Here is a 23,589-nt window from a genome sequence, read left to right as displayed (position 1 = left end):
TGTGTCCGGCTTTTTTATGCGGCATTTGTGATCGAGAGAGAGGCGCAGAACTCATTCGTGACGACGCGCACAGCACGACTCGGCACTGCAGGCGCCGTCGTCTGCTCTAGCCTTCATGACAGGGACGTGCTCACCGCCGCATGTCACTCGAGAATTTCGAGAATTAGATGCCGCCGTACAGCCGATCCCACACTTGAATGAGCACTGCAGCGAACGCGCCCCAAGGAACGCCACGCGACAGGAGCGACGGTGCACCATCCAATCTCAGACTTGCCGGAAAAAGTGTGACACATAATGCACCTTTAATTTCCTGCAAACCGATTATAATTATTTATTCACTGCAACGAACGCGCGGCAAGGGAAGTAAATTTCCACTGTGCGGCACGTGACCCGGATTTGCTATTAAAAGCTCTACAAGGGGCGCGCGATGTACCGTGTGCAGCATGCAACGCTCAGGCTTTCGCATTTCTCCACTGCGGATTCTGCAGTGCTCTCAGAATTTTTGTCCCCGACCGCACATATGCGCGAACTTTCACTCCGATAACGTCAAAGCTAGCTAGAATGGTGCGAGATAGACACGACGACAAAGAGAGAATACGAAGGCGCGCAAGCTGGCTTCATTTCTTTGCTTATAGCAGAAAGTTGTTTAAGGGGTCACCCACGCCAGGAGTTTGGTCTCGTCCCAATCGCTCCCGCGCTGCAGTTTCGCGCCGAACAGCCAAGTGTGAAGGAAAGGGGCCAGATGTTCTTCGCTTTTGCGTAGTTTTTTTTGGCGTATTAACGCTTTGTTTTCGGTAAAGACACGCCTACTGTTGCGTGACACTATCTTATCGGCAATTCGGCATAACCTGACTTGGCATTCACTGCTAGTGTCCCTTTCACTGTTAGTGTCCCTTTAATGAAAACATCCGAGCCGCTAGCGTGGTTTCCGTACCCCCCTGGTAGTTACGAACCCTTTCCCGAACCAGACTCTCAGCCTGGCGTATTAGCTGGCACGTCAATCGAGTGGATATAATTTATTGCACGGAAAATAGCCATCAAATCCGGCTGTTAATTTCAGAAAGCAAATAAAGTATCGCATCTAAGGGCGCCACTGAAGTATTTCACTCGTCGGCATTTTATCTTCCTCATCATGATCATCATCAGTCAGATTGCGTTCACTACAGTAGGAAAGCTTCTTCTCAGTAATCTCCAATTAGCCCACATTGGTGCCAGCAGAGGCCAAGCCTTTTGCGGATATAAGATATCTCACCTCGTCGCTTGACCCTTTCTCTCCTCCTGTCTCTTCACCTTCGTCATTCATACTCTGCGGATGCATTCAGGCGAGTAGTAGTAGCGCTGTGGTTTTCTATTCGTAGCGATAACTTTTTGGACGCGGCATAGAATAAAAAATCGAATTCAATTATCAATAAAGAGAAAAAAAACGTTGTGCACGTGCGTACGCACAGGCCCGGGCGCGTCCTGCAGAAAGGACAGACCACGCGAAAACGCCGCGCACTCTTCAGCCCGGCACCACAAAACACTGCATTGGCTGCGACTGATTTTATGACCTGAGCATCGAAACGAGTTCCCCGAAACGCGATTACCCATGTTTGGACGAGCTGTCCGCGGCCGGCACGTGCTTTCAATTCCTTTCTTTCTTCTTCGCCACCAACACGCGCCCGGCCTCGTCTCGTTGACGAGCGAGTTGTTTAATCTGTCGCTTTACCAACGTAGTGGCCTCTGCTATAACGCTTCCGCACAAACGACGTATAGCGCGCAGTCTCGGCCGGGCTCGTGTTCGCTGGGGCGAGGGTAACAAGGGGGTGCTGAATCGGCGAGCAGGAAGAAGCGTGCGCAACAGGGGCGGCGGCCGGATAACTGACGAGCATAAACACGCCGAGGTCTCTCGGTGGCGCGATTCGCACTGGGCCGACTGGGTTGCGAACGTTTCTGCGGAGAGCCACCGAAGCGGTCGAGACAAGCCTCCCTATTCAGCGAACATAAGCCGGAGTTAAAGGCGCGAGCGAGGCGGACTGCGGCGCTTGGGGCACCTTCTGTGTAAATATTAGCAAACAAAACTTTCCCCTGTTTTAAACGATGTTGTCTTTATGCGAGCCATTCCCGCACGTATGGCGGGGCACAAGGCCTCCTCTTCGTTCCCTTTGTTGTGTTTACATCGCTACCCAGCGCTCTGGCGAGAATATAAACAAACCGAGCTCGCGGAAACGCTCCTACACTGAAACTGCGCCGCCGCCACGGAGAGGGGAGAAAAGCGGGGCGCACGCGTTGCTCGCGCGCGAGCGCGCGAAAACACGAACAAGAGCGGCTTCGCTGGCGACTAATCAAAACAGCCGGAGGCCCGCTTTTGGTGGTCCCAGACAGCAGGTTTCTGGGCGCTGTTTATGAAAAGGCTTACCTCGGTGGCCGGCTCTTTGTCCCCGAACTTCTTCCCGCCTCATGGCGAGACTGTCTGCCGGGAGTTGCGCCTTTTGATGGTGACGAGCTGTCCCGATGATCCACTCCGGAACGGTGAGTCGCGTATTTTTCTGTTCGGCCCTTATGTCTTTCTTGTTTCTTCTTCGAACCTTTCTATTCTGGAGTGACAATTAGGTTGCAGGCATGCCCGACAGCCATTGTTGACTTGGAATACTCACACTCTCTTGCAGATGTCTGCGTATACTGACTGCATGTTACGAACCGCGCTGCATCTCCGCGGACTTGAACATTGCCTGGACTTAAGGAAAATTCATTTGCAGTGAAGTTTACTTGCTTGAAACCTACCTCGTCGCTGTATTTGTTCCGCCCACAACGAATAGCGTAGCAAGATAACCTTGTATGAGGCATCCATTGGTAAGTTTTTGGAGCACCATTGCGGTTCATGCTTGCTTTATTGTGCATGGTTTACATGATGTCGATATATGTGCTATTGAAAAAGGTGAAATCGCTAGCAGCCGGCTAGATTCAAAGCAAGAACTGCGGGTTGTTTGACAGTTTGGTTTGGTGTATCGGGTTTAACGTCCCAAAGCAACTCAAGACTACGAGAGACGCCGTAAGGGAGGGCTCCAGAAATTCCGACCACTTAGCGTTCCTTAACGTGTACTGACATCGAACAGCACATGGGCGCCTTACTTTTCGCCCCCATCGAAAAACAGCCGCCGCGGCATGGATTCGATCCCGCATCCTTGGACACAGCAGTTGAGCGCCCTAACGATTGCAACATCACTTTGGGGCGGTTGTTTAATAGCCAAGAGTGCATCGATTATGTAAGCAGGAATTAGATTGCATTTGCAAAATAGTATAATCATGGAGCTATCGTTCGAATTTCTCCCTTTGCCTCCACCAAAAAAACTAGATGCTAATTGAAGCCTACTTCCGTAAAAGCGTTCAGCCGGTATCGCTCGTCAATGTTGAAGTCGAGGTCATTTTTAACGGCCCCAACTTTACCCGACGCTCGCTTATTACGAGCGAGGGTGGAGCAACCGGCAAAATATGGATTAAGACTATGGCACAACGCCTGATTAGTTTTAAATGTCGCTCCATAACGTTCCCAATAAAATCAGCACGTTCGAGAAAAAAAGCTGACCCTCAGAATATTCTCTAAAGCTGCAAAAATAGTGACTTTTTAAGACAAAAGTTTGCAAAGAGCAGATGTCTGGCAGTGAACATAATTTTCCCAAGCATTTTCATGACGAGCAGGTCCATGAAGTCAATCATACAGGAAACAATGCACTAAAGAAACAGTACGAAACAAGGCACCACCTGGCTACTCGCGGACGCACGCACGCACGCACGCACGCACGCACGCACGCACGCACGCACGCACGCGCACACACACACACACACACACACACACACACACACACACACACACACACACACACACACACACACACACACACACACACACACACACACACACACACACAGACACAGACACAGACACAGACACACACACACACACACACACACACACACACACACACACACACACACACACACACACACACACACACACACACACACACACACACACACACACACACACACACACACACACACACACACACACACACACACACACACACACACACACACACACACACACACACACACACACACACACACACACACACACACACACACACACCTAACAACAAATTTCAGCGAACAGATATATTCCCACATGAGAAGCTCGTTTCAGAGCCAGTGACCCTCGCAAGCCGAGATAAGTTATTTCAGAAATTCATACGTGCGATGGCAAAATTGAAGAATAAAAGAAGGCATGTTCATGTTGCTGATGACCTTTATTTAAAAACTTCGCTGTGTAGCCTTTGTGCGAACATTATAGAAATGCATTCGCAAAAAAAAAAAAAATGGACATGCATGCATTTGGCCAGTGGTGTCGCTAGGGTTACCCCCACCCGGTGCGGAGGCGCCCTCCCCCCCTCCTTCCTTGCGTCCTCTGTCCTGTTTGCTTTGAAGTCAAGAAGTGCGCTCTGCACCCAACCATTCAGTACGACTAAAGTGGCATTTTTTCTCTTACTAACACTAGTGATCGTGCCCCAAGACTAATAATTCAGCAAAAGATCACATCAAGCACGTATTTCTGAAAAAGGCAGAAACATTATCACGTGTAATTTGCGAGGAAATTCACTATGCAAGCGGCTTAAGACAGGTGATTGCCCAGTATGATACCATAAGAACAAAGGTGCCTCATGACTACGCAATGCGTAAACATTAAGCGTGCGCAATCACCGTAGCCGTATGGGCACAAATATAACAAGGACGTGAAGTAGTAAATGCTACAATGACTATAATGGAGTAGCAGTGCTATTTCCCATACATATTTAGACACTATCAAAAAGAATCAGGGAAGAAAGCGTGAGAACCGGTATAGAAGCGCCGTCCTCTGTCCGTCCTGTGCTTCTTTCGCTGGTTACACGAATTTAGAGTAAGAAATAGGTACCTAACTTGCCATAAACACCTGCACTTATGCCGGTAATAATGACTCAGAGTAAAGAAATGGCGAACACAAACAATGTCAGGCTATGCTACCGCGCAGGAATATGAATAGTAATTACAAACTATAACCAAATCTGTACCCGAAGGGCAACTGGAACACTCAGCAAATAACTAAACTCATGAAACAGACAAGCCGTCAGTCAGGACCTTTGCCTTTGATGGACGTGCGAGAAAACACGACACTTGCGAAGGTGTCAAGAAGCAAATAATTATATCTGCCGCAAATATGAAATTTGAGATGCGTACACGTATTCCTCGAATGCATTCGTTGAACAATCAAGAGGCGACCGATATATAAAAAGTTTGAACATTTAAGGCCAGTTTCCTTTATGTAATTTATAACAAAGATATCACAGATATTTTAAAAGCGGACATTCACGCAAAGAGTGCAAGGTGCAAGTTCTCTTTCGCATCGAGACTACACGCACTGATGCCACACCAACAGAAAATATCAAGCGCGAAACGGCCTTTTGTAGCTGGGAGAAGGTGGACGTCTCCGGACTCATTTTTTTAACGCTTTCAGTTGCGTTCCTCATTTTAACATCGGCTTTGCCTTTTTTCAGAGAAAAAAGTAAGAACCGCATAATGCACTACGTGAGCATCCTTGGGTACATTCACTCTCAATTCTCCTTTTAAAGCACCTGACCTTACTAAAATGGTTCTCCTTCTCATTATTACTATTTTTCTAGTCAGCACGCAGTGATTTCGTTTCAACGTTTTGAAATTGTGAGGCAGATGTGTGACGGGACCGAGGAACGATTAAGGCACAGGAGATAAATGAAAAAGACAAAAGACTGCCGGAGAGATACTGCTAGTGGTCCTTACTTGAGATAGGAGAGCGAACTGCACATACACAAAAAGTGGCGATGCGGCGGCGCGGCCGCCGACGGTTGTCGTCTAACACGCTCCCGCGCAGATGTTTTTGATGAGTATCGGACTAATGCTGGTGCTTCCAGGGTACACGCACGTACACTAATGGCGAATTCGAGTAGAAGAGCAGGTGCACTCGAGAGCACTTCGAAAGTGCTCTCAGACAAGCGGACGCCCTCCAGTGGGAGAGCAGGAGTAGAATCACCGGCTTCCAATGGTAGATGAGGGGGGCCTTTCCTCCGCTCAAAGCAGCCGATTACACTCCCGGCTGCTCTCTCGACTAAAGCGAGTGTAGATGAAGTCACATGGCATTAAGCGTCATATCCGCCTCATTTTCTTTTTTTTTCTCTTAAGTCTTCGACGCTCAAAATAGCGGCTGCAATGCGTAGGCGCTCGGCAAGCCGAAAGCATTGCTCAGGGGCTGTATGCATGTTTGAGAGTGGCTGCTGGCGTTGAAAGGACCAAAGGAGGCAGATCGCCGCGCTGTCAGAACAAAGGCATACAAAATAAGCGGTTCTTCACGGAGCGTTGGCCTCTCCTCGGGTTGCAACTGCCGCGCCGCTGCGGGCAGGCGGAGAATTCTGGGGAGAGAAGTGCGGTCACATTGTCGTGGCGCGCTGCTCTCGACACGCAGAGAGCGTTCCCGTGGGCACACCCTCGCTCGGCGTGCTCCTTTCGTCCCCACAACCGAATGCGCCATAAGGCATGTGTTTTCAAGCACTCCTCACAACAGAATAATTTGTTCTACGAGAAGATATCACACTTGCCAGTCAGTGTCTCAGCGGCACCAATGCGCGCCTTTTCGCGTATTTACACAACAATTCATTTCGACCCCCCGCCCCTTCCTCCCTCTCATGCCCAGCTGCACCCCCCCCCCCCCCGCCCCGAGCTCTGCACCCGGTGCGGACCACACCCCCCTCGCGACGCCACTGCACTTGGCCAACACCGTGGTCAGCCAACCACTCCCGCCAACTGTGGTCAGCCAACCACTTTGACTCCCGAGCATTGGGTGCCAATTCTCTCCCATTTGCCGATATTTGGCTGGTTTAAAGTACTTGGCGAACCTCGTGGGCAACCAGGGCCCACCTTTGGGACTGCATTGGCTGGCCGAGAACACTGGCTGCCGAGCTCTGCCCAGTAGCTTACCGAGGGTCGGCCGTCGGCCAATTTAAGTTGGGAGATATACTTTGCTAGCACACCCGGTCCGTCGCGTCACCTGCTCAGTGGAATCTCCACTCCGCCTTCTGCGCTAGCTGCCGCCTGGAGGCGGCGAGCAGACAGCATACATATGTTGTGTATCCTGTGCCCACATGCTATTTTGTAGCTTCGCCACTGCTTTCTTGTCCAGAATGGAAGAGGTGGACGCGAGTTACAACCAGGCGCCTCAACTGCTATCGCTATTATCGCGTTCGTAAAACAAGTAGCATATGACCATGCCGGATAGCTTAGAACGCGAATTGATAGTGTCAGCTTTGAACAAGGTCATCAAAAACGACCTTTTAAAAAAATAAACGCCTTTTTTTATCTAACATTGCATTTTTTGGCTACAATAGGACGTCTACTAATTACGAATTTCGGACATAGCGGTGGAATCCTTCATCCTTATGACCGCCAAGTTCGTTATAAGTGGCCCACATTGTATAAGCGAACATCATGCGCGGAATCGGTGTCAGAATGCCTCTAATCTGCCTTCATTTAGAGTGCAGTGTCGCCAGGCTCAACAAGCAACGAACTATTTATGAATTTATTACAGGGACAGCGTACATGTATTCCCGCTCACACCGAGCACGTGGCGGGCCTGTCGTGATAGGGTGACATACGCGCTCTCCGCCAAACGCTTCGAAACGCCTCCCTGACACCGCACGCAGGTCTCGCAAATTTGCGGGGGGTTGCACCCAAGAAGCACACGGAAGGACCGGGACGATAAGCTAGCGGGCAGCCCACTGACCAAAAACATTCCCATTTTATTGCTGCTCACACGTTTCCCGAACAAAAAAAAAAAAATCACAGGGCGGCTACAAGTACTTAACGCGTATGTTTTAACGTTAGCTATAGCTTAACAGGAAAGAATGTTTTAAAGACATGTTCTGTTTTTTTTTTCTCCTAAAGTCAGACAGCCGGAGGTGATTCCGGACTAGCCCACGGCTGCATTAACATACTCTGAAGTGAAAGTCTTTCGATAGGTCGTTACAGCAGTGACAGTTAACCTTTCCTTCTGTTTAGGCATACTGGTAAAGGCGTGTCCTCCGCATTCCTCCACCCTTGCCATAACCGCCTCCGTCCATGCCACCTTCCATGCTCTTATAACGTAAAATAAAGCTGGGCGAGTTCGATGCTCTCCACGATTGATTGGTAGGCCCGGTTGACTCATGATTGGTTAACGGCCGAAAGCGACACCGGCTTTCGGCGTTGTGAGGAACGCTGTAGTGGAAGGTCTGGAAATCCCGGCTATCTTGGGTTCTTTAACATGCACAGTGCACGCGTGCCTTGCTTTTCGCCTCCATAGAAAAGCGGCCCTCCAATGCCGGGATCAGACCCGCGTCCTATAGGTTCGGCAGTTGAGCGCCGAAACCATATTGAACCACTGCGGCGGGTACTATTCAGCATGATTTAGTGGGTACAAACTTTACGATGGCAGTAATGACGTATTGTTTGGGCCCTCGGCGTAACCTTCTCTTTCTAATACCGGTTTCCATTGAGCGAACAGGAGCAAGAGCAACGAGCAGCCAGAGGAGCGCACAAGAGTACTGGAGACGCGCGTTCTCGTCTCCCCAATGGAACATTCACGCTGCTCGGAGAGGAGCGTAGCAAGGTAGAGCGCGTGGCGTCAGGCATCATGTGATCAAACTTTTCCCGCCTCGCGTTCACGCTGCCCGGAGAGCAGCGTAGCGAGGGGAGCGCATGACGTCAGGCGTCAGGTGATCGAACGTTTCCCGCGCTCGCGTTGCCCGTATCCCGTCGCGACGTCAAAAAGGTCACGTGACTTCCTCCGTTCTCCCGTTACTCCGCCCCTGGCGACGGAACACCGAGGACTGCTCTCGGCTGCTCTCGGGAGGCCAAAAGCGCGCCTCCTCTGACAATAGCACACAACACTACTGCTCCTGTTCGACCACTGGTAGGCGCTGAAACTCGCGTGAGCACTTTTAGTGCAGCTAAAAGCGCTCCTGTTCGCCCAATGGAAACCGGTATAAGGTAGCCACGCTCCAGGTTCTCTGGCCGTAACTTGCCAAGCCACTAGGCCACCCGTCCCCTCCCACCCTCTCAGACATTCACTGTCCCTCAGCTGCACTAAAAGCGACCGGGGGATTTCACTCTTTCCGCTTTGTCATCTGCCAACTAAGGCAGGTGCGCTGTAGACACCGACGACAAGACAAGAAACAACCAACTAATACATAAGAGCTAGCGCTCTAAATTTTAGAAAACTTGTTGTTGGGCTGATTCGTTTCAGTTCGTTAATAGTAAAGAAGTATTACCTTTTTAAGTATTGGCTGCTGACCCCAAGTGTGGTTCGCAAAGTTGCAGAGCACCTTTAGAAATCTTTAAAAAATTCTCTACACGATATAATCCATGGGGTTCTTTTTTTCGCGTTCGAAATTAAGCCCGCAAAAATGAAAAATAGAAAAAAAAAGCCACGTAACAGGGCATTTGCGCGCCGCTATTGTGCTGCTCCAAAACGTGCAATGGATGGAGAAGGTCGGCTGCAGTATTACTGGCCATAGGAAAGCGACAGGGATTTGCTCCGGTAGTAGTTATAGGTGTCTGGGCCTCCGGCTTTCGTCGCTTGACAGCTCAAATGCTGCTGCTGGTCGAGTGTTCCTTCCTATTTTTAAAGCAGAATAAAAAAGCTGTTTTCGTTTTTTTCCCAGTCTTGGACACTCCATCGCTTCCACGAAGCTCGGCCATCAAAACTCCTCTGCGCTGTTATGCGACATGAAGCGGACAGCGGAGGCCCATATACCTGCAATTGGCAGAACCTACCTGAAACTGCAACGGACAACCTGCAACTGATATACCTGCGACTGGCATGTTGCGCCGTGGTGCAACATGTAGGCTCCGTAGGACGGGAAGGCTCACAACACCACGACTCCGCGGCGGCGGCAGACAGGAAACACCGCCTGTGGGCAGGCCGCTAAGAGCGCGCCGCTGCTGGTCGAGCCTGGCCATGTGCCTGGCTAGTGCCGATATTATGCGCCCAGTTCCATTCACGCCCAAGGTGCCTTTCATTTTATAAGGCGTTGGTTCAAGTTATATGGAACAACCTGCATAAAAGCGCGACTTGAAGCGCTATTAGCGGCACCTTCGGATGATCTCCCACGTCTTCCGGTGCTGTATTCTCCCCTTTTTGTCGCTGAATCCAATAGATGTTGCACTTAAAATGCAAACGAATATCTCCTCACGCTCCTTTACTCCATATCCTAACTCTCTGTCCATGTAGGCTGACCCCCCATCAACGTGGCCCTTCACCTGTATTTTGGCGTGCCTAGCTCGAGTGCTCGTCACTGAAACATTAACATGACCCTCGTCCATCAAACCACCAACTTCCTTGGCGCTTAATTTTGCACCCTGATAAAGCTCATTACTATACTACTATAATACCGGAGAGATCGTGTCTTCTTACCTGAAAGCATTCCTGATTTCTATGTTATTCCTTTCCTGTTGAAGGACTACGACAGCATAGGTGATTTCCTCAACCTTTACAAACCTCTCTTCTGCTCCGTTGTTACGCAATGCTTGCATGAGTGCAGAGCTGTCGATTGAGTTAAATGCTTTCGTGTAATTTTTGAAGAAGACACACAGAGAGCGGTTGCATCATGCAAACTCCTATATCATCTGAATGATGGGGTGGGTAAAGTCTACAAAACGATAGCTTTACCGAAAGCCAGCCTCATCATTTGGTTGAATGGAATCTTAACTTGATGTAATTCGATTAGCGATTAAGCCCAGTAAATACCGTGTAAACAGACAATAACATGATCGTTTTGTAATTTTTCAATTTCTTGAGGTCGCTTTTCTTATGTATTAAGATGCTATTAGCATTGTTCCAAGATACAGGTATGCCTTAGGCTATGAGGAATTGCTTACAGAGGATTTCAAGTTTTTCTGAGACAATTTTCATTCTGCCTTTCTGAAATTTGTTATTACCTGATCCTCGCCTGCCGTTTTTCCTCTCTTTATTGCTTGCAAAGTTTTCTTCACTTCTTTCTTTACATATGGCCACTTTTTCACGTTGCGCCACCGCTGGCAACATTAAGAATTTTCCCCTAGATTTAGAGAATGCAGACATTGTTTAGGGGAAAAAGGACTGCGTTTTAGTCTAGGGAAATTTTACTTAGCATATGGTTCACGTCTAGTTCTCCTTGTGAAGTAAGGGACGGCCTTATCAGCGGTGAAAATTTAGTGACAAAAAGCTGGATTCTTTTTTTTTTTTTTTTTTTGCGGGGAGACTACTTGGAGTTGGGTGGGTAATAAAATTAAGGGTAAAAGGGGGTGGGGGTAGGAAGCGCAGTAGGGAACCTACATATTGCGCCACCGCCCGCGGCTCAACATGCAGGCTTCCTAGCGCGCAGTGTTGCGCAGGTCGCAGTGCTGCATGGCCGTCGGCGCCGCTACTAAATAAGGATACACAGTTTCGCGGCATAACTCCTCAGGTTACGTGTGCCGTCGCTGGCAACGAGCGGCGCTATAGGGTAGACAACCTGGGCCAGGGGGCGCTGGTTCGCTCTGTGCGTTAAAGCCAAGGGACTTTACTGTGCGTCAGCGCCCTCCATGGAGACACCGGCAAAACCTTCTGCGCAACGCGGCCGCGTCGCCTACTCCGCGTTGCATTGAAACTTACGTTGTCCTCTCTTCCACGCTGCATTCTAGTGCGTGTTTACGCGCGCGCGCGCGCGGTTGTTGCTCGCTTCCTCCGGCCGCGGCAAGAACAGCCTTCGTTTCTCGCAAACGAAATTAACTGCTCAAGTTCATGGGGTAATGTGCCAGCCAGATCAGAAGGATACCTTTTCACGAGATCTATTGCCTGAAGCCGCCGCTCTTCTGGACAAAACCTGTCCCAATCAGTAATAACAGCAAACTGCGAGCAGACTTCAGTATAAGCACTCAAGCGAGTTGTGAGGGTTTGCAGAAGGTTGTCAATCATGACGAACAAGATTTCACAGCGGAACTTAGCTGAGGGATCTTGGGTATCTGGCGTGCTTGTACATACAGCGCTGTCGTATCTTTCTGCGTATTTTCTCTTTGTTCGGCTGCTTACTTTGTACGATGCATTGTCCGACGCTTCATTCGCAAGATTTTCAATTTCGACGAAGCTCTTTCTTAAGTTGGATACAAAATCTCACAACGATTTCATCATGCTTACGGCGGCGTTTAGTGCCAGTGAACTCTGAAGTACCTTGTTGGTGGCGTTGAAGCGTTGCAAAACTGTCCCAAACCTGGGCCATGATCGCAGTTTGCAATGTGTTCATTGTCTTAAGCAAGGACTCTGCCTCGTGCTTTGTTTCTGTTCGCTCATCCTGATCATCTGATAGTTTATTCAGAGCAACTTTAATTTCTTTGGAACCGACCATAAGAGCCCTCATTGCATCCGCTCGAGCTGACAACCGCGTATCTGAAACTTGCTTGGGGATTACCGCTGCGTTGTTTTGTTTCAACTTGTGACGGTTTGTACACAAGAATGTAAAGCATGCGCCCCTACCAGATTGAGCGAGTGAGCAGCGCGAGGTAAAAAATTGGCTTGCGGATTGATTTTTTTTTTCAATTGCGCGTGCATGTCGCAGTACTTGCCAGCCATGTTGCTTGCGTTGTCATACGACTGGCCGCGACAATCTTGAAAGTTAACTCCAAGATTTTTTAGGAAGTGTTGACTTCGCGAGATGCTCTCCTGGGCGACTGGTAAGGGGTAAAAACCAAAGAAAATGTTCTTCCGGGCCATCGTTGGCCACGTAGCGGATGACCACTGTAAGCTGGTCCTTATGACCTACATCAGGTGTGGAATCAACCGAAAGAGAGAAGTACTTGGCACTGGCAATCTCGAAGGCGATTTTCTTCCGGACTTCAGTTCCAAGAGCTTCTACAACCTCTTCCACAATGGTTGAGGAGAGGTAGGATGTTTTGTCTCGTCCAACGTTCCCAAAGTTCTTTATATGGGCAGCAAGGAAAGGATCAAACTCGGCGATCAGTTCAAGATATCCAAGGAAATTTCAGTTTCGAGGAGATCCGATTAAATCGTTGGATCCCCTGAGAGAGAGAGCCCTCGTTCTGCCAGAAATATCACAACAGCAACTACGCGCTGAAGGACATTTTTGCAACACGTTGCCCGTTCCATACAGTGCTATTCAAAGGATCGCCTGATGGATGTTCCAATCGAGCTCCGCTTGCACATGTCAAGCACGCACTTTCTGTGACGCTCACTTTCTTCATGTGCCTTCAGCTTCGCATACGCCTTGTTCCAGCTACTGAAGCCATCTGGCTCCGAAAACTGGTCCTTTCCTGCTGACATCAGGGTACAAGGAAAACAGTGTATGGATCCCGATCCCTTGGAGGGACTATAAAGTATCCATTCGAGTAGGGCGACATCGCGATTGGTGCGATTAGCATAAAACATTTCCTGTTTGAATTGGCGGTGGTAACCCTTCGGTGCCGCTTTAGTTGGCTGAAAATACCTCTTCGAGCTAGAGTAATCACCTTTCATGTTTCTGGCATATTCACACATATCTTGGGTTTGTTCCACCCAAACGTTATTAGTGTCACTGTCTGCATGCAGAGGAAACTAGTCAGCAGGATCCGCGGACATGCAAAGACTCTCACAAAGGGATGTCCTGTCTGTCTCAGTCGGACTGCGCGTTTCTGGAGAAGCAGGTTTCGTCGTAGTGTGGGGTAAATTTGGTTGCTCGAACGAGCCTGAGGCAGTTGAGGTGGACGAGAGTGCGTCGCTTGTGCCTGCTCCAACACAGAGTCTCGCTAGCAGCACCGTCTGCTTGGTCACTGGTCAGCAGCACGGACTCACAGCTCGGGCTCTTCTCGCTGGCAAAATAGCTAGAAAGCTTAGGCATTTTCTATAAAGTCTCGCTTATGCACTTTCTCTTCACTGTTGCCAAATGGTGCTTTTGAACACCAGAAAGATCCTTTCCGAGGCATGGTACAGAGCCCCACAGCCTGTAAACAAGTTTACAAAGTCGTAAGTAGTTGATACGAAGTATATTACTATATCATAAGTTTACGTTAAGTACAACACCTATCAATAATCTGAATATAAATTGATGAGTTACCTATATTAAGGGAATTGATTACGTAACCGACAAACTGTCGAAGAAATCAGTTATCGGCGATTGACTCATCATTGCGGGAGGAGTAGCCGTTGCATTGTCCAAGCATCTGCCGTTTTTCGTTTACGGATTGTTACCTTGACATATATGTTGTGGACCTGTCTCCGGTATGTCGGAAGTTCACCTTATACGACGACACCGCCGCACCAGCACAAATTACAGAACACAGAGATCATTAGGGTGCACCTGCCAACATCCTTATTTAAGTTAATTGCGGCAACGCTCACTCCAAGGATGGAAAAAAGTAGATCAGAAAAGATCGAAGTGCCAAAACGCCGCAAATTGATATGATAGCTAGACAATATCGTATTGAGTAATCACGTCGGCATCAAACTATTTGATGAAGACGGAAGCAACGGCACGCATTCAGACATTGCTCATTATTATAATTATGTAAACGTCTAGAAGCATAAAAAGAAATGGAATGTGCCTCAATCTTTGCAAAATAACAAACAGCGGCACCACAACACAAATAAATTGCACAAACTGTACATGGAATGTATACCTTAAACTGCCTATGTCAGTTACTCCATATCAAATATATTGAAAGCACTCCCTGTTTTCCCCATAATCATAAAAATATAAATTTTGAATATCTTACCTTTAAGTTCACCAGGTGACGTGGCTTCCGAACATGATGACGTGGCTTCAGAGTTCAGAACATAAAAGTTTCAACTTGGTTGCGCACGACGGCAAGACTACGTCAATGGTAAAATTGGTGCATACTGAGTGGGACCGGAAAATCTAAGAGCGAGGCAACATAGGCTATGCGGTACTACCAACTGAATACTTTATTCTTCAGAGACAGGAGGAAGTGAGACGGAATAGATGCATGACTTCAAAATAGAACACTTTTGGCCACATGGCCTCTCCGCCCGATACCCGATACCCGATGCTGAAGCCCGCAATAATACGCACCAGACAAGCGCCAAGGAGGATCTTGGTATATATATATATATATATATATATATATATATATATATATATATATATATATATATATATATATGAAGGAAAGAAGCCAACAGTCGGCGAGGCCAAGGAAAGCGTTGGGGATGGTACTTTTTTTTTTTAATGTTTACTTGGATAAGCACAGAAATTAGTAATGTAATCTGTTTAGGGGAAGATAATTAAACACAAAGTAGAAGAAAAAACAACGTGCCGATGGTGGGAACCGAACCCACGACCTCCGAATATCGCGTCCGGTGCTCTTCCAACTGAGCTACATCGGCCGCTGTCCCCCCTGCTACTTGCTTGGGTATTTATGTTGTCAGTATACGAACCTTGAGAGTGTTCACCAGCGCCACCCTCAGCCATAGCGGCGGACGTGGAACGTCCTTTGTTACCGCCAGCGTCACGTAGAACGTGATCAAGAGCGAGGGCGAACGCTGTGCTAGAACCCTTTTACGCTACCTATGGCTTCAAGACTGCCAGAACCGTATATATATACATATATAATATAATATAATTAAAGGGCACTGCAGGATTTACACTGGTGTGACGTGACACGAAAGCACGGATGCTGCTGTTGGTTGCTTCTGGTTGCTTCTAGTAGCTTATTTCACTTCTTGTTTACCCCTTTTAGTCTTTGGTACTTTCAAATTGCGCGCCAATCCTTTCTTATGCCCTTTTTTTTGCTCTATTTCTGGTTGCGTGACGTCACATTCTTGACGTCATATCCACTACGGCACCCGTTTCTCTCTTTCCGCTTTGACTCCCACCTTCCTCCCTTCCCTTCAGGTGTTCAGGTGTTCACAGAACAAGTGTGGCAGACGCTGCGCCTTTCTTTTCCTGTGAATCAGTTATTCTAATTAATTACCTAATTAACTTATTGGCCTACTTATTTTTTTGCAGCAATATTACGTCAGTCTCTATCGATTGACACCACTCATTAGCCTCTACCACTTATCAATTACCCGCAACTGCTGCGGACATTATTTTGCGGGCGCGGTCTGCGGACACGGTCTGCGTACGCGGTGTGCGGACAGAAATCTGTGAACATAGCGAAGTAACGCTTTCGCGTTAATAAAAGGCAGACAGACGAAAGGAAAACGTGTACTTGCACTGAGCGTCGGTCCCAAAACGACAGAAAAGAGAGCGCGAGGCCACTAAGAACAATAAAGGAAGAGGGGCGGGGTACATATAATCTCTAACTGAATTCGAATAACTCATATCCTCTAGATCCTGACTGATGAGAAGCAGTGGCGTCGAGAGGGGGGTGCGGTCCACACCGGGTGCCGCGCTGAGAGGGGTGCAGCTGGGCAGTGAAAGTAGAAGGAAAGGTGGAGGGCGAAATGAATTATCGTGTAAAGGTGCGGAAAGGCGCGTATTGATGCCGCTGAGACACTGATTTGCAAATGTGATCTTCTCGTAGAACGAATTATTCTGTTGTGAGGAGTGCTTGAAAACACATGCCTTAGCTTATGCTAGAGACTCCACGCCATTCTAATGTTTGGCCGGTCCTGTGTACGTGCGTGTACCCAGAAAATAGCAGCATTGGAAACCCCTAGGCGAGAGCATGACGACACCCGTCGTCAGGCATGCCGCCACATCGCCCCTTTTTGTGTATGTATGCAGTTCACTCTCCTTTCCCAAGCGAGGGCAACTGGCAGTATCTCTTCGGCAGTCTTTTATTTTGCTCATTTATCTCCTGTGCCTTTCTTGCTTCTCAGCCCAGTCCCACATCCGCCTCACACTTTCAAAACGGCGAAAGTCAAGGAACACCTGTTGCTCACAATGGCAAGTCTGATCATTATGCGCTGACCAGAAATAAAAATAATAAGGAGAAGGAGGGCGCCTTTAGCAAGGCCAGGGGCTTTAAAAGGAGAATTGAGAGTGCATGTACCCAAGGCTGCTCACGCAGTGCATTATGCTGCTCTTGCCTTTTTCCTCTGAAAAAGGCAAAATCAATGCTAAAATGAGAAAAAAAAAAAAAAAAAAAAGAGCCTGGAGATTCCCACCGTCTCCAGCTCCAAAAGGCCGGTTCACGCTTAATATTTTCGGTTGCTATGGCATCAGTGCGCGTGTAACATTATGCGCAAGTCAACTTGCACCTTTGTCCCCTTAGTTCTTATGGTCTCTCCTACTGGGCAATCACCTTTCTCAACCGCTTGCTCAGTGAATTTCCTCGCAACTTACACGTGCTGTTTTTTCTGCTTTTTTTTTTTTTTTTGAGAATATGTGCATTTGGTGCGATGTTCTGCTGAATTATCAGTCGTGGGGCACGATCGCTGCGGCGAAGTGTTAAAAAGAAAAAAAAAAAAAACATGCCATTTTACTCCATTGCATGGTTGGGTGCAGAGCAAACTTCAAAGCAAACCATGAGGAAAGAGGAGGCAGACATGATGTTGTGATTCAGTGCTTAAAACGTTAGGATGGGGAGGGGGGGGGGGGGGGGGTGGAGGGGGTGCGCCTGCGGCTCCGCACCGGGTACGGGTGACCGCGACCCTAGTGACGCCACTGGAGAAGGCCTTCAATCCCGCTCTTTCTAATTTCGTTGTGTGTCTCTACCGATTCCCGTTCTAGAGATTCCTTGCTTTTGCATTCAATTCTTGTTTCTTCAAGTGTTGCCTCATATATCATCTAACATGCCGCTTTACTGCGATGACATAATACAGACTTGAAAAAAGAAGACACTGGAACAGAGATACGATACTCGCTGGCTAGAGTTCCTGCGCCCGCCAATGCAAGCCTGCGCATGCTCGACGCGCTGAACGCGAACAAAGCCGGGAAGGGCAGAGGTGTTTTCGTGCGACGCATCCGGCCTGGCCCGGTTGCAGAAGTTTCATGTTCAACTCGGCGGTCGATGGCTGTGTTCCTTTATGTTTTTCTTTTTTCTTCTGAGAGTCTGTTGAACTGCATTCGGTTGCTGCCTCCTCTTGGCTTTCGTGAAGACCCATGTACCAGCAAACAAACGCTGGCTCGCATTTCCTTTTTTAAATTTTGCTTCGGCACCTTTCTCCATGATCGGCATGCCGACTTCCCGGCGCCTCGCTGAGGTCGCACGCCCTAAGAATTGAGGCGTCGAATTGCAGCGCGGCCCACACGTCGAGATCCGTCTGGCGTGTTGTGCCTGCGCAGTTGGCGCGAAGAGCCGTGGTGCAACGGTCATCAATTCATTCTATTCCCTTGCTCCTCTTACATGCCTGTCGCCTTTCTTATTTGCGCTCTTAGCACATGAATAAACACTAGCTTGCATCTGAACACTTGCGGTTTACGGGTTTTCGAACGAGTGCAAAGATTTGTATCTCCACTGCCGAACTGAGGATTCTTTTGGGATTGAGGATACGATGCGAAGAGCAGCTTTTCTGAAACGTTAGATAATGCAATGCACAAGGAAAATCAAGAAAAATGATGTAACTCTCTCTTTTTTTCTTTTTTTTTTTTTAACCAGGTGAGGAAATCCGCCAATTTTTTCAACCCTTGGAGGACCGGAGGGCCCTTTAAGACCGGTGGGTCTGGTGCATTTGCACTCTTTTAACCCTGGAAATCCGCCCCTGTTCTTACCTCATAATGAAAAATCATCATCAGCCAGACTATATACCCGTCACAGGCAGAAGGGCTCTCCAATATTCCTCCAATTAACCCGGTCATGTGCTAGCTGCAACCACTTGACCCTTGCGAAGTTCTTAAGCTCATTCGTCCACCTAACTTTCTGCCGACCTCTGCTACGCTTTTCTTCCTTTGGAATCTCATTTGTAACCCTTAACGAGCATCGGTTATCCTTTCTTCGAACTTCATGCCCAGTCCATGCTCATTTCTTCTTCTTAGTTTCTACTAGAATGTGATTGACTCGAGTGGTTTATCTGACCCACTCTACACGCTTCCTATCTATTAACGTTACACCTTTATTTATTCCCAAATACTGTTAGCACTACCGGGCTGTTACAGGGTGGGAAGAGCTCATTCATCAGTGCCACACAGTTCCGACACTTTTTTGATGGCTGCTAAAGAACAAGCTTGATCAAATGCACATCTGTCAAGGTTATTCCATTCAACAACTGTTTTAGGCAGAAACGAAAATTTATAAACGTCAACTCTAATCACATAAGGCAAACCTGTAAAGGGGTGGTTAGTACGGGAGGACAGTCTTCCAAGTAGCTGGTAGTATACAAGCCGGAATCCAGGTTGACACTATTGCGGTAAATGTGATAAAAGAGCTTGAACATAGAGACTTTTCTGTGCGTTGCCAAAGTTGATAGCTGAGCTAGTGAAAAAGTTTTATTATGGACTTTGTTCTTCGGTAACAGGAAAATACAAACCTCACCGCTAATCTCTGAAAACGTTCAAGTTTGTGTATAAGGTCACTGTTTGAGATATTTCTGGTTTTTGTCCCAAATTATACTGCCGTATTCAAGACTTGACCTTACTATAGATTTATATGCTTTCAATTTCACATCCGGTTGTGCATCTCTGTAGTTCTCGCTGCAACAATCCGAGTTTTCTTTGAGCTGCTCCACAGATGTTTTGTACGTGATCATTCCAGCTCAAATCATGGGAAATCATAACGGCTAAATATTTCTATTTACTGAAACGTTTAATTTTAATGTTATTGATTATGTACGGAAACAACAACGTAGTTTTCTTGTTTGACAGGGTCATAGACATTGACTTTTCATAATTGATTTTCATGTCCCGCCTAACACACCATTCATACACAACTTTCAAAGAGTCATTCAAAAGGTTCTGGTCTTGCACGCTTGTTTACGCGACAAAATAATACAATGTCATCGGCAAATAATCGAGCTTCGGCGAGAGGGTGCATGTCCTTCGCAATGTCATTTATATAAAGTCGAAACAATATAGAGACCAGAACCTAACTTACTTAACTTGACCCAGAACTTATATGAGCTAGAACTAAGGCCCTTTAACAATCCTCGACGTTTCAGCACTATAGGTGAGTACAGATAAGATGCAACTGTTAATGCTTCCCTCGTGAGCGATACCGGTAAGCTGCTAATCATAATCGGCGAGTAGTTGCCAAATGCTCTCCATCCCAATCTTACTCTCCTAGTTTCTCCTTTTATGGTTCGGATCTGTGGTTACTACCTATTCTAAGTAGACATATTAGTCTACCACTTCCAGCGCATTGCTAGTTATTGTAAACTGCTGTTCTTTCCCGAGACTGTTGAAGACTACCATATGGTATTGCAATATACCTCAGTGGAAAGGCGATGTCGACTCTGTCGGAGCCTCCGTAATACGTCCCCAAAGGGGCGTAGGCCCAGGGTGGCCGACCTTGACCTATGGTGGCCGTCATGTTGGGTGGCATCACGCGGCACCACACAGCCTACAGAAGTAGACACAGTAAAACCAGGAATCAGCGAGGTTTCAAACAAAGGCTTTCACCTTATCGCACTTTAGTGGTCCAAAGTCCCACACATTTTTTTTTCTTGTTTAGTACATACTGCTGGCCTCAAAGAGGCCGTTGCATGATTGGGCGAAGAAAAACAGAACCACATAAGGGATGCGCAGTATACATGAATCAACAAGGATAAAAGCAGCTGCAATAGACCTATCACAAGCAAACAACGCAAAAGAAATTCAGAGCAAAAAAACAATGACAAAACGAAAAGAGTGCTATGTTTTCAGACAAGGCTATAAATAACACGCATGCGCTATTAACATTATTATCTGGCAATGAATTCCAATCTCGAATTGCTCGAGGAAAAAAGAACTTAAAATATCGTTGTGCGTTCGATATTCTGTTATGTGTTCTGAGTGTTTTGTCCTAGAATTTCGCGTTGTCGAATAATACAAGTACTAATTAGGGTCGATCTTTAGTGCTCCGGACAAAAGAGTATTAAGAAATTTTAGGCGGGTGTTCTTCGCGCGAAAACTAATAGTCAGAATTCCAGCTTGTTTTAGAAGTTCAGATGGGGAATCGAGGCGGCGATACTTATTAAAAACAAATCTTATAGCCTGGCTCTGCACTCCTTTCAGTTTAGAAATCAAATGTTTTGTGTGAGGGAACCAGCATATTATGTTGTATTCAGTATACCGTACAAGGGATGTGTATGAAAATTATAACGAATATAATGGAACGTCTTAGTGAACAAAGGGCGGTAATTGCCTTTTTGTTACACATGATATGTGCTTGTCCCATCTTAAATCCGAGGAAATGATTATTCCTAGGTATCTGTACTAGCTAACAGCCTGTAATGTCGTGTCTTTATATTTATAAGTGAAAGTCAATGGCCTTTGCTTTTTTGATGCTGTCATGGCTACTGATTTATTTAAATTTAGTACCATTTGCCCATCGTCGCACCAAGCTGCTATTTCATCCACGGCATTATTTAACTAAAGTTGATCTTGTTGCGTGTTAATTTGTTTATAGATTATGCAATCGTCGGCAAACATACGCTCTTTGTCTCTATCGTTGGTGATATCATTTACGTAGATTAGAAACAGTATTGGGGCTAGTACTGTGCCTTAATTGCGAGACTCCTGACACTACTTTAACGTTATCTGAATCGTAGCCTTCGAAATGGACGAACTGTCGGCGGTTCGAAAGATAAGCTGCTATCCAGTTGGTGATTAGGTTAGTATCGAGAATGTTTTGAACTTTGAAAATCAATTTGGGGCGGGACACACGGTCGAAAGCTTTTGAAAGGTCAAGGAACAACGTATGCGTTTGCCTGCATTTTTCGATCACAGATGCTAAGTCATGGAAGGTTTCCACCAGCTGCTTTGTTGTGAATGATCCCTTTCTAAATGCATGTTGATTTTTTTTTATGTAAGTCACGTACTTGAGTATGATATATGCTTCAACAATTTTGATTCCCATTCTCTTTATAGATAACGTACAGGTGAAGAAATGGGCGGCAATCGACCGGCAAGGGGTTATAGAGAAGCGGATTTCATCAAGTGCCCCACTTGTCTCCCTATTCCATTCTCTGTCAGCAAGAATGGGCATGAATCAAATTGATGTAGCACGGAGTATGCTCCTCAACATAGAAATTGATATACCGGCAGATGTGAGCGTTCAACGCTTTCGGAAATGAGTGAGAGACTCCAGGCAAAGGGACGGGAGCCCAATGTTCCCTACATTGAGCGAGTTTGTTTTTAAGCCTTTCTATTTGCCGCACTCGGGTGCAAAAGTGGAGAAAGTTTTCTCTCAGATCAACTTGGTGAAAACAAAGGCTAGAAACTTCTTCCCATGTAGGACCGAAACATTGTTGTCATATTTTTTGTTTTGTTTCGGACGAACGTTATTTCATTGGTCTTCATGTCCTTTTTTTTAACACTCCATTAATAATTAAAATGAACGTAGAACCACGTTCCTATAAATATTTAATCAGCATAACTTTAGCGCGTATGCAGCATTATTGTAACATTCTTGAAAATATTAAAGCAACTCTTGCGATGAGCATGTAAACAGACCACAGTGACAATACACAACTTGACCGCTTTGCAAAGACCAATACTTAAACTCTGCAATACAGCATAGCATGCATCTCCTACACTCACCTCTGAAGAAATAGCTTAGAATCAGGTTTTTATATCCATCTCTGAGGGGTGTCCCATGTGTGATATTGCGAATGAATAATAAGCAAATACACAGTAACGAGCATACACTGAGAACCCTGGGGTAAACAAAAAAATATATAGGAAACTAGGGACACTTAAGCCCGCCTTCAAGGGTATTAGGGGGTACTGTCAGCCGTTTTTTTTTTTTTTTTGTTTGTGCACGCAGGCCCGGACTCTGTTTCCTTTTTTCACAATCACATAGTGCCTAACCGTAATCACAGAATATAGTCGCTACAAATCTCTTCTCAACTTTCATCGCAATCGCATTCAGCGGTTAGCTTACATTCAACGACATGCACTTTCATTCATACTCGCTTGATCGCTACTCCCTTAATTAGTGCCTCTGTAATCACACGCGTATTCATGAGCATGTAGTAAAAAACTACCCTATTATGCGAGAGACCACACGACTTACATATAAGGACCCGTTTTTCTCAGGCCGTATTTGAGCATGCGTGCGCAAAATACGGTGTTGAAGTTGGCAGTAAAGAAAATAAAATGCCTGCATGACCCTGAGAATACGCGTGTGCCTCTGAAGCCTATATGGTCGTGGGTTCAACTCCCGTCTGGTTTACTTCAATGTTTTTCTTTCAGAGTAATTCAGTTATTTTGCATATTTACAAGTGCTAATGATGTTTCGGTCGTGTTGAGGCCTTCTAATCATGCTTTATCTCTTCTCATTCTAGACACCCGCATGTGACGTCATGACCCTATCGACACCCAACAGGGGCTGCCGGATTTTTCGCATGAACAGGACAATTAACACTGCTGTATTAAACGTCAGTGTACCCGAGTATACGGGAATAAGTACTAGTTTGAGCATCTCTGTGTGGAATAAAGCAGGTTGGTAGCGCAAGATCAA

General features: G+C 46.8%; 1 long non-coding RNA gene across 1 annotated transcript; it reads left to right on the top strand.

Annotated features, from left to right (window-relative positions):
* Window positions 1-1,852: 1,852 nt before the first annotated feature.
* LOC146205624 (uncharacterized) lies at window positions 1,853-23,589 on the top strand. The gene is made up of 3 exons (XR_014703208.1): window positions 1,853-2,511; window positions 2,649-2,832; window positions 23,414-23,589. It is a non-coding gene; the product is annotated as an uncharacterized LOC146205624 (long non-coding RNA).

This window comes from Amblyomma maculatum, chromosome 1 (assembly GCF_055883805.1).
Source record: "Amblyomma maculatum isolate TAMU_Amacu chromosome 1, ASM5588380v1, whole genome shotgun sequence".
NCBI lineage: Eukaryota > Metazoa > Arthropoda > Arachnida > Ixodida > Ixodidae > Amblyomma > Amblyomma maculatum.
The sequence above is the reverse complement of the archived record's forward strand: the minus strand, read 5'-3'. Positions and strand labels throughout refer to the sequence as shown.